Source organism: Carassius carassius, chromosome 35 (genome assembly GCF_963082965.1).
Source record: "Carassius carassius chromosome 35, fCarCar2.1, whole genome shotgun sequence".
NCBI classification, from domain to species: Eukaryota; Metazoa; Chordata; class Actinopteri; order Cypriniformes; family Cyprinidae; genus Carassius; species Carassius carassius.
Window position 1 is genome coordinate 27,160,495 of NC_081789.1, and position 11,093 is coordinate 27,171,587.

Consider the following 11,093-nt stretch of genomic DNA (forward strand, 5'->3'; position numbering starts at 1 on the left):
TATAAAATGTTTAGAAGCATTAAAAACATGCTTTTAAAAAAAACTTTACAAATCTTGTAAATTGTTACTTTAAAATGTAAAAAAAAGTTTCAAACAAAAATGTGAATTAAAATCTTCAATCTTTTGAAATTATAACTAAAATATAATATATATATATATATATATATATATATATATATATATATATATATTTTTTTTTTTTTTTTTTTAAAGCAACAAAATATTGACAATGTGTTCTTTGTATTGATTCTTAGCAGGTGCTTCTTCAGAAATGCTGAAACAATCATTAGCGAAACAGGAAAAATAATTCAGAAGAATCTTAACCAAAATCTTAATCCCTTCTATTTCCTATATCTAGATATTAGTGTGTGTTCAGCAAGCTCTTCCAGCGTGAGATATTTTTACTCTTTTTCGTGGACGCTGGAGGCAGAAGTGAACAGCTGAGGGCCGCTGATGGATGTCTGGTGACAGCTGGACGTCAAGATGGAGACGGAGAGGTCATGAGAGGAGCCTGGGAGTCAGGATTATCCACACATTCCTCCATCTGGAGCGCCGAGGAAGCATCTGCCCCATCTCCATCTCAAAAACCTCGGAGCTGGAGCCCCAAATAATGACTCCTCACACCGAGGAAGAGACGTCTGCTCAAGGATCTGCTCTCTCAGGTGGAAACACCAACAGCTTTGAGTGATCACAGAGATCCAAACACAACGTAAGGTGTTCACACACACACACACACTGTAGGGCCGGGACGGCTCCAGCAGACGGGCCCCGCCGACACAAACACAGACAGAAAGGGACATAAATACACAGACGGACACAAAAAACACGCCCAAAGAGCTTGCTGATTCTCAGCAGCAGAGCATGAGCCATCAATCGTCTGCTGAATGGAGCCCATCCCGGACGAGCCCCCTATTTCTGGGCTTTTCTCTAGGGGCCAGAAACAAACTTCTGCAACAAACATGGTTGATCACAACGATGCATACATTCAGCCGTCAACTCAATGACAGAATATAACATGAAATTACCTTGAAATGCCAACACTCGCCATGAAAAAACAAAATGCAATAAATAAAACAACTGACTTTAAACTTTCTGATTGAATTTTTATTGATTTACACCTTTCATTTTCTTTGCTTCTGAGCCAAATACATCAATCACTGTGCAATAGAGCGGATTTCAGTCAGTTTAACAACTAGAGTATTATAAGTTAACTTTTAACAGATACATTACTGTTTATAAGTTTGGATTTTGGAAAGATTTAAAACATTTTTTTTAAAGAAGTCTCTTGCATACCAAGGCTACTTGTATTTGATAAAAATAAAAATAAAAAACAGGACAAATCGTGAAATATTGTTGCAATTTTAAATAGCCGTTTCCATTGTGAACATCTGTAAAAAAAAATATATATATTTCTGATCAAATCTGTATTTTCAGATCATTACTCCAGTCTTCAGTGTCACATGATCTTCAGAAATCATTCTGATATGATTTACTGCTCAAGAAACATTTCTGATTATCAACGTTGAAAACAGTTGTGCTGCAAAATATGTTTGTGGAAACCGTGATGCATTTATTTTTCAAGATTCCTGATGAACAGAAAATTAAAAGCAACAGCATTTATTTGAAACAGAAATCTTTTGAAACATTAGAAATGTCTTTACTGTCACTTTTGATCAATTTAATGCATCCTTGATGAATAAAAGCGTTAATTTCCTTAAAAATAATGATATGCATTGATGCGTGAGTGCATTTAAATATGCAGACCTTCTCTCCAGGTAAATAGACTAAAAAATAAAGAAAAATGTGAATACTAGCATACTGAATAATGCACCGTGGGATTTAGGGTTTAAGGAAATTCATAAACTTAACAGATAATGCACCTGCAGAAATATTTCCACAGATGTTTTTCTTAAAATGTATTTAATACATTTAATATTATTCATATTTACCTTAAGAATCAATGCAGAAAAAAAAAGAAAAAGAAATGCATGGGTGGGTCTGAAATGTGATTCAAGGCCATTAAAGCATGCTAATGTCTGAACTCACATAAACTTATAATTAACTTTTTCCTCACAGCATGCGACAAATCTTTAACGAATACATAGATCTACATGATATTCAGCAGAAAGAGCTGCAGAGTTCAAATTCAGCAATTTGTACACATGCTCTAAGTGTATTGCAGGTTTATTCATTCAATATTTTGGTTAATTTGACCAATGCATTGGCACCCAACAATCAATGCTAAAATGCATGCAAATTCAGTGTTTCAACTGTCTGAGCTTAGTACTTGAGGAATTGCTTTTCCTATAACACAGGTCTGCTGCACTGTAAACATACGCAAACAAGCAATTTCCTGGAATATTTGAGCTAAACTAAACCCAGGCTCTCCAGCTCATAAATGAAGGTTGATCATCTTTAAAGATCATATAAATAAAACATATAAATATACACAATATATGAAATACACCAAGATTGCCTTGCTTTATTTCAAAGAGTCGCTAAATAAAAACTAAACCAATTATACTGCTGAAGAAAGACTTCAGGTCAAAAATGTATACACACAACATAACAAATTGCTTAAAAAGCAGTAAATTGCTAATAAATATCTGCGAACGTGGTTTACTACTGCTACCAAATTTGTGACAGTAACTTAAATGTGTAACGCTCAAAAAACAAAATAAAATTCCAGAGTAAAACAACAAATGTGCCCTCTTATGCTTGAAGTTGCATATAAATATATAACCCTAACCACCCAAAATAAATATAAAAAAGGACTGAAATACACATTTATGAATTCAACAATTTCCCAGCATATGCGTTAGGATAACATTTCACATTCTAACTAGTGGTCGACCGATATATTATACGTTTTTCTGCTCTGGCGATGTGTGTGACGGTCGGTCCGTGTGAATTGAATGCTCTAAACTTTAAACTCATGAATTCAAATTATGCTGCGCTTTATGCATTTGCGCACTGCCATATTCATGTCATTTTCTCTGTGTGCTGCATGTAAAATCAGTGTTACCCTGGCTTTATTTGAAAAATGATTCCCAATTCAAACAAACTTCCCAGAATACTGAGTGCCTGAATGTGCTGTTCTCAACATGCATGTCTGTTTTATCACAAATTGTGTCGTAACGGGTCTTTATACCGCACACAACATTTGCAATTAGAATTAATTTTCAATAACTGCTAATTTCCAGTATGAGGTTTCATTTAATACTCTCCTGATTGGAAAAATTGCATTCCAATGAAAATCTTAATCTTGATTGAGCAATCGATATTTGGCCTTTTTTTTAATTTCTGCCACTGCCTGATGATCATTAACAAAAGTAAATTTAAGAGTGCATGTATTGTTTAAATGCAATCCTTTAATTTTATTCTAGTAAAAATGATGCATGGATTTTATGAGAAATGTTACAAATTCAATGCAATTTGACAAGTTCTGGCAGTGATTCCAGCGATTCAACAAACCTAAAACGATGAGTTCTTAGCATCAAAACCCCAAAATAACAACAATAATAATGACAAAACAATCGTAAAAATATCCCATAAATACATTAACAGACAGGTAATCTTACAACAGTAATGGCACCAGGGATGGAAATTAGCACCCGCCACCAGCCAAATGCGGGTGAGTTTGTGTTGTGGCGGGTAACCCGGTAAGTTCATTTTCCTCCAGCATTCTGCAACATTTTAGATTATATGGACAGTTTGTGTTTATTTTAAGGTTTTTAACGGCATAATAAGCAAACTAACAAACAGTATTATCGGTCGCATGTCTAATAACTGCTGTCCGGGGGATGTTTTTTATTTCCAGTCTTCAAGTACTTTTTCAGAAGCTAGCTCTGTGGCTAGTAAGTCAACTAGGGCTGGGACAACGCGTCGAGGTCATCGATGGCGTCGACGCAAAAAATACGTCGACGCAAAATAGGCGCATCGATTCGTCGTCCTGTTTTTATTTCTCTAAAAAAAGTTTGCAAAACGTTTACCTTATGTGCGCTGAATATACGCGATGGCTGGATCAACATTCTGTCCAACGTAATATAACCAATCCAGGGGTTTTTCTGCATTGATCTTTTTTTTGGCGGCTGTTAAAGCCTTATTTGATCGGTGAGTGGCAGTGGCAGGGCGCGTACGAGAGAGAGCCCCGGCTGCGCGCGCACACACAGTCTTCAAACAACACGAGCGCTTCTTGCTCTCTCTCTCCCTCGTGCATATTAATCAAAATCATTAAACACGATAGAAAAAGGGCAAAAAACCAAAGTTTCACGCGCGCACTCACAGTCTTCAAACTACACGAGCGCTGTCTTGCGCTCTCTCTCTCTCTCTCTCTCTCTCTCTCTCTCTCTCTCTCTCTCTCTCTCTCTCTCTCTCTCTCTCTCTCTCTCTCTCCCTCCCTCCCTCCCTCCCTCCCTCCCTCCCTCCCTCGTGCATATTAACCAAAATCATTAGACACGATAGAAAAAGGGCGGAACGCCAAAGTTTCACGTGGAGCATTCGGAGATTTTTTTTCTCCATGACAGGCTGCTGGCTCCCACTGTTAATTTTTTTTTTGGAAAAGCACTCTCTGTATTCTTTCAATTGCTCTAAACAAGTATTTTGGTTGACCTTTTTTATTGAATGCTAGACGTCAAGTTGTTGTTATTTTCATCTGAAAGAACTTCTTTTTTCAGTAAGCTAGGCCCTATGTGTTCAGTAAGCTTGTTTCAGAAAGCTATGTGTTTTCAAGGTTTTATTGAATGCTATCTCTATACAAGTGCAAAGTAATGCATTCTTAGTCAGTCTTTTATTTTGTAATTTTAAGAGCAATAAACATATATTGCAATGTTAAGGAATTGATGTTTTTTTCATTCAGATATGTAAATCAACATGTATAAATTGTTAGTAGTCAAATAATGGGGAGATAATCGAAATCAAATCGGTCTGGGAAAATTAATCGTTAGATTAATCGACGCATCGAAAAAATAATCGCTAGATTAATCGTTTAAAAAATAATCGTTTATCCCAGCCCTAAAGTCAACCCTCTACATTGCGAGTAAATCACTCTCATATGCGACTAAATCTTCCTTCTGGCTACTAAATGATGTCTAATATTAGCCAACGGCTAATACATTCTCTGATTTTACTCGCCAGTGTGTTAGTTGGAGGCTACGTTTAGCACAGATATTTTCACTCGTGAACACTCTCTGACTCTCCGTCAGATGATCTGTGCTTTTTTTCCCCTCACTCACACAGAGAAAGAGAGAGACAGAGAGAGAGAGGGGATTGGCGTGCTACATTTAAACAATATTATTTATTGTAATTTTCCTGTCAAATTAACGGCATTCCTACTGAAGACTTCAGCTTTTAAGAACAGCTGGGTTTTCCGGTAGTGGGTGGAGTTAGTGGAACGGCAATCTCATTGGCTGGCGCTCACCTATTATCGTCCCTGTTTTGATTTCGGCCAATCAGTTGTAGGGAACACACAAAACCTAATTAATATTCATGAATCCAGCAGCTCATTAATCCTTCGTAATCCTTAGTGTGTTTTATAGTTTTTATTAGTAGGAATCGTATTATTATTATTATCTTATCAGGAGTTTTTTAATTTTATTTTACAAGAAAATATTACTTCAGTCTTTCTACTCCAAAATGTTTATTTGAATGTAGGCTTGGGCGGTAATATGGTAATATGGTATACCGCGGGATCTAAAAATAGCAATGGTATCAGTTTCAATACCGTCATATCGTCAATGAAAAAACAAAAAACACTGCACTTATATAGGAGACAAGGATTAAATATTAAATACAATTTATTTAATGCCTAAAAATAAGTATGCGTGGTTGTCATCGCTTGACAACGAGACGAGGAGAAAGAGAGAGGGGGGGGGGGGAGATGGCAAGTTGCTCACTGAGTGACCTGGTCTCGAAAAAGAACACAACTTCTGCAGTTTGCCAGTATTTCGGGTTTCCACCGAGCGAGAAGGGAGAGGCGGTAAATAAGGACGAGGCTATTTGCAAATTGTGGCCTCACGAAAAAAGATGACTCTGGGAATATGCTGCAAAAAAAAAAAAAGCCGATGCAATGGCAGGTCCTGTCGGCATCGGCAACGTAAAGGACCGAGTCGGAGCTGATATAACAGCCTACTGTTTGGAGCCAGTTACTCAAGGAGACGAGGACCCACTTCATCCATGGAAAAATGCTGCCTGGTGTTTTCCCCAGATGTCGCGAGTGGCACGAAAGTACCTGTGCGTCTGTGCCACAAGCACACCATCGGAGCAGGTTTTTAGCACCGCAGGTAAAGTTGTCGGTCCACAACGTGCCCTAGCGAAAAATCTTGACTAGATTGTATGCCACTTGCCATTCGTTCCTATTGGCACTGTGTTTATTTTTTATTTATTTAATGGATTCAGGTATTTTTATTTGGATTTCATTAAAAACTTTTTTGGAAAGAAGACTGGAAAGAATAAGTTTTTATTTAGATCTATTGCTTTTCAATAATTTTTATTATTTATATATATATATATATATATATATATGGATGTTTATTTTAATTCAACTCTGGTTGACTGTTGTGGGTCTATTTGCTCTTTTTTTATAAGCTGCTCTTTGTTATTAAAAGTTGTTCGTGCAGTGTGATTTTTAGGGATGGGCGTTTTCCACAAATATCACATTCTAATAATTTTGAGCTCACAAAAAACGAATATTCGAATATTTAAATTAAATTTAATGAGACAGACGTTATTTTTCAGCAACATTTATTGTTTCTGTCATTTTTGAACAAGCTTACACACAATAAGCTTGAACATTACACATCGTGTTTTGTAGCTGAAAACCTTTAACAATGCGTGCAAACAAACAAAAGTACAGATTAAAAGCAAAAAAAAAAAAAACAAAGAAAAAACGTAAAGCAGCCTGCAGCAATTAGGCTATTGTACAGAATTTAGCTTACACTTAACTTAGAAAAAAAAGCAAAAAAGATTTGCTGACAGTTTCAAAGTTTCAATTGTTGTAGGGCTACATGTTCTTGTCAAGAAACACGGGCATGTAAACATGATTGGGGGAAAGTCGGCTCCGTCTGTGAACAATAAGGCCGGCCGCGGAGAAAACACGCTCTGATGGCACAGACGTTGTCGGGACTCACAAATAACGGAGTGCTAAGCGAATATGGTTTGTGAAGCGCTTCGTGTTTTCGTTTCACCACTGAATGGGATCCTCATCTGGTGGAATACATGGCTCCAGCAAGAACTGTTCCCACTCGTCTCGGCTGGACTCTCTGTAATCATCGCTGGGGAACTGGCTCAGCCTTTTCCGACGAGTGGGCATTGCATCCTCTTCATCATTGGTAACGCACCACTCGCATCAAGGAAAATGTTCTGATAATGTTCAAAAAAGTTTTTTTTTTTTACTTCTCTCATGTTTTCATCGAGAAACGGAGATGTTTGTGCCGAGTGTTTAGGGCAGACGTGAGAAGAGGAGTTTTCACTGCATTCTCCAAGTTAGCGGTGCTTATTCGTTGCTTGAGAGATGCCGCAACAATGTTCTTGAATTCGGTCACTTTCTGTGATTCTCCACGGCATATTTGAAGTACTGTAGAAGACCGCAGTTCTTATTCATTCATTAATTATTTTTGCTTGCATACATATTCAAATATGCCGTGGAGAATCACAGAAAGTGACCGAATTAGGTTTTATTGTGGACTTTTTTCTTTTTTTTATGGCAAGCAAAAATGTCAAAATTTGAATATCATTTTTATTTATCGAATAATTAGAGCAGAACGAATATTCGAATGTTCGACTATCCGTGCACAGTGATTTTATTGATTTGTGTGCGTGTCTCTGCGCAAAAACTGTATGTTTATGTTAATTTAATTCTGTTTGACTATTGCTATTTGTTGCTAATAAAAGTTGTTAATATTGTTGTGCATGCAATTTTGTTATTGTTTCAGTATTAGTGTTTGGTATTCAGTTTCTGAATGGTTTAGGCACAAGCCAACAGTTTGGTGATGCTGTCTCAGCCTTATGTCATAATTTTTTAATTATTCACGGTAATACCGTATACCGAGGTAAAATAGGGAGGAGGTTTGACGGTATCAAAATTTGGATACCGCCCAAGCCTGTTTGAATGTTACTCGCGATTTCTATGTAATTCAAGTAAAACTTACTAGGCGCTTCTCAAAATACAGTTTCACAACAGAAAATCTTGAATTCTTATTCTTTGTAATTTAATAATGATTTGTGAAATGATGTGTTAAAATTCTTCCAAAGTTCCTTTTTCAGAAATATAAAAAAAAAAATACAAAATATTTTTTTTATAAAATAAAATTATAATAATTATATTAGGCCTATAATAAATTATTATAATTTAATTAATTATTCATCTTTGGATAAAATAACCTGCTAAATTATTAAATGTAAATGATTCTTTTTAATTATTAAAATTTAATTAAACCATTAAAATGGTTAATAGTAATCCTTAGTGTGTTATTCAGCTGCAATAGAATGCTTTGTAAAGATGTTTGACATCTAAATATTTGACTAAATTTTTTTTATATTGGATTTTTTATCTTATTGGAAATTGATAAGAATCAGAATCGATATCGATAGAATTCAAACAATACCCAACCCTAGTAAGAAATGTTACGAACACAGATGAAATAACTGCTGATAGTAAATCATATTTACAGTACAAACCTTGTCAGTGAACTATGAGGGCAAAAGAAAAAAAAAACGAAACAAAATAATCGTTCATTAATCGTAATCGGAGTAAAATGTTAAATTAATCGCGGTTTTGATTTTAGGCCATAATCGTCCAGCCCTAATTAGACATTTTTATCCGACTGGAGTTAGGGTAGGTTACAGCAAAGCTGGCAACACGGATCCCGAAACACTACTGACTTTGTGATTGGTAGAAAGGTGGAGGGAGGCGCGTCAGGCCAAAACACAAAATGATAACATCAACATCAGTTGAGGGCTGCAAGTCCACTTTTTAAATGACAATATCCTGGCCGGACTACTGTTGTCAGTGATATAAGTATTTGAAATGAACATGATTTCTTAATGTCTAGTGACACATCAGGGCCATTTTATGATTAATTGAAATAGATTTCTTACATAAAGCTCCTTTAAATCCCAGTTCTTGCTTTAAGCAACCCATCCCCCATTTCTAACAGACCCCCCCCACACACACACACACGTCCAGTTCTACACCCATGCAGCACAGCTAGCATCCAAACCGCGGCCGTATTTCCCTCTGGATGATCCGCTCTACAGCGCTGATGGACTCCTAGCTTATACAGTGGCCATTTCAGTCCAGAGAGGAATTCCAGTCCACCCTCCCCCCGTCCAGACACACACACACACACACACACACACAGATGTGTGGGGAAAGCAGACTCACACCCCAGCGTTCAAACACATCAGATACGAGCAGCAAACAGAGCATCAGGGTAATTTGTTTCCACCAGTAGAAGGCTGTTTAATCGCCACACCGCCCTGCTTTTCTTTTTACGGCACCGTCGTCCGCTCCGCCGGGAATCTTGGAATGCTCTACGAGAAGACTATTACACAACACACACACACCACGGCCAAAACATCAGGCTTTACAAACCTAAAGCATTCAGTGACAGAAGCACATTCACCTTCAATTGCATTGTGACGACTGAACGGTTTTCCCCATATTCTTATGATTGTAATGCAAAAAAATAAAAATTTAAATGTGTCATGACACGTTTTACCTTGAATTCAGGAGGAATTGAGAAATACTTTGCATAGGGGAAATGTGCTTTTGTGACTATTTTCATGACAATTAAACAACATTTTCTTGAATCTCCAAAGTTTATAATGCAAATGTGTCATGTGCATTACTTTTATCAGGGACACAGCTTGAAACTAGAAGAATCAATTGAGAATTTATACTTTGCATTAAGAAAATGAAGGGATATTTGGACTATTTCCATGACCATTAAATTACATTTTCTAAAATTTCTCTCGATTGCAATGCAAAAAAAAAAAAAAAAAAAATGCATCGCACGCATTACTATTGTGACTTTCTTGAAACCAGATTGAGAAATTACATTTTGCATCAAGAAAATTAAGGGATATTCAGTTTGTTTTCCATTGTGACATTATTTTGACTAAGTTTTCCAAAAACAGATAATAAAATGTATAAATATATTTATTATAACAGATAATGAAAATCATCCTATAAATCACACAATGCTATTTTTAATTAGGTAATTAAACAGAATAAAATACTATGCTAACTTCACAAATACTATCTAGTGGTCAAACAATATGTTTTTCATTGACAAAACTATTTCTACACAGCAGGGCTTCTGAAATTTAATCACAACATGAATTGCTAGAATTTTACATAACGTTAACTCAAAACGCAACATCGTAGTAAATACTGAAACTTTGAAAAATGTCTGGTGCTTTTGGATCTCGTAAGATAATTTTATTACAGCACTCAGATCTTATATTATATATATATATATATATATATATATATATATTATATATATTATACAGAAGAACACCAACTTTCTTCAGTCATGTCAAGTGCGTCATCAAAGCTACTTTCAAACTAGATTTCCAACCACTTTTCACCGTGGCAAACAAACACTATGATGCCTAAACCAAAGTCCTTGAGGTTTTGGAGGAAAAACATCCCTGTCCTTCATATGAACCTGGGTAACCAAAAGAGGCTTGATGGGAACTCAAAGAGTCATTATATTCACAAAACAGAGACTTCACACACTCCTTGAGAACGCTAAACATAAAGATATATACATCCCTCGTTACACTTTTGACCCAGAAGAGACACACAAAAATACATTTTAAAAATGAATCATCTTTTTAAAGGTGGAGAAAAATTTGCAAATGTTTTAAGACCCTAAAAATAACCTTCTAAATAAATTAAAAGGTGTAACCATTTAGGAAAAATTTGAATCATTTTGGACCCAAAAAAAAACTTGTAAGATTTTCAATATTTTATTAATAAAAATGGCTAAATGCAATAATTGTATGTGTACATTCATAACTTTTTTGAATGTTAAGTTCATAATCAGATACAATGGTTTAAGTTGGAAAAAAAATTAAAATAAAAC

The 11,093-nt window shown here is 35.8% G+C and overlaps 1 protein-coding gene across 2 annotated transcripts in view; it reads right to left on the reverse strand.

Moving 5' to 3' along the window:
• Positions 1-11,093, reverse strand: part of acvr2ba (activin A receptor type 2Ba) — a 42,710-nt gene that overhangs the window by 30,426 nt on the left and 1,191 nt on the right. The window lies entirely within an intron of this gene.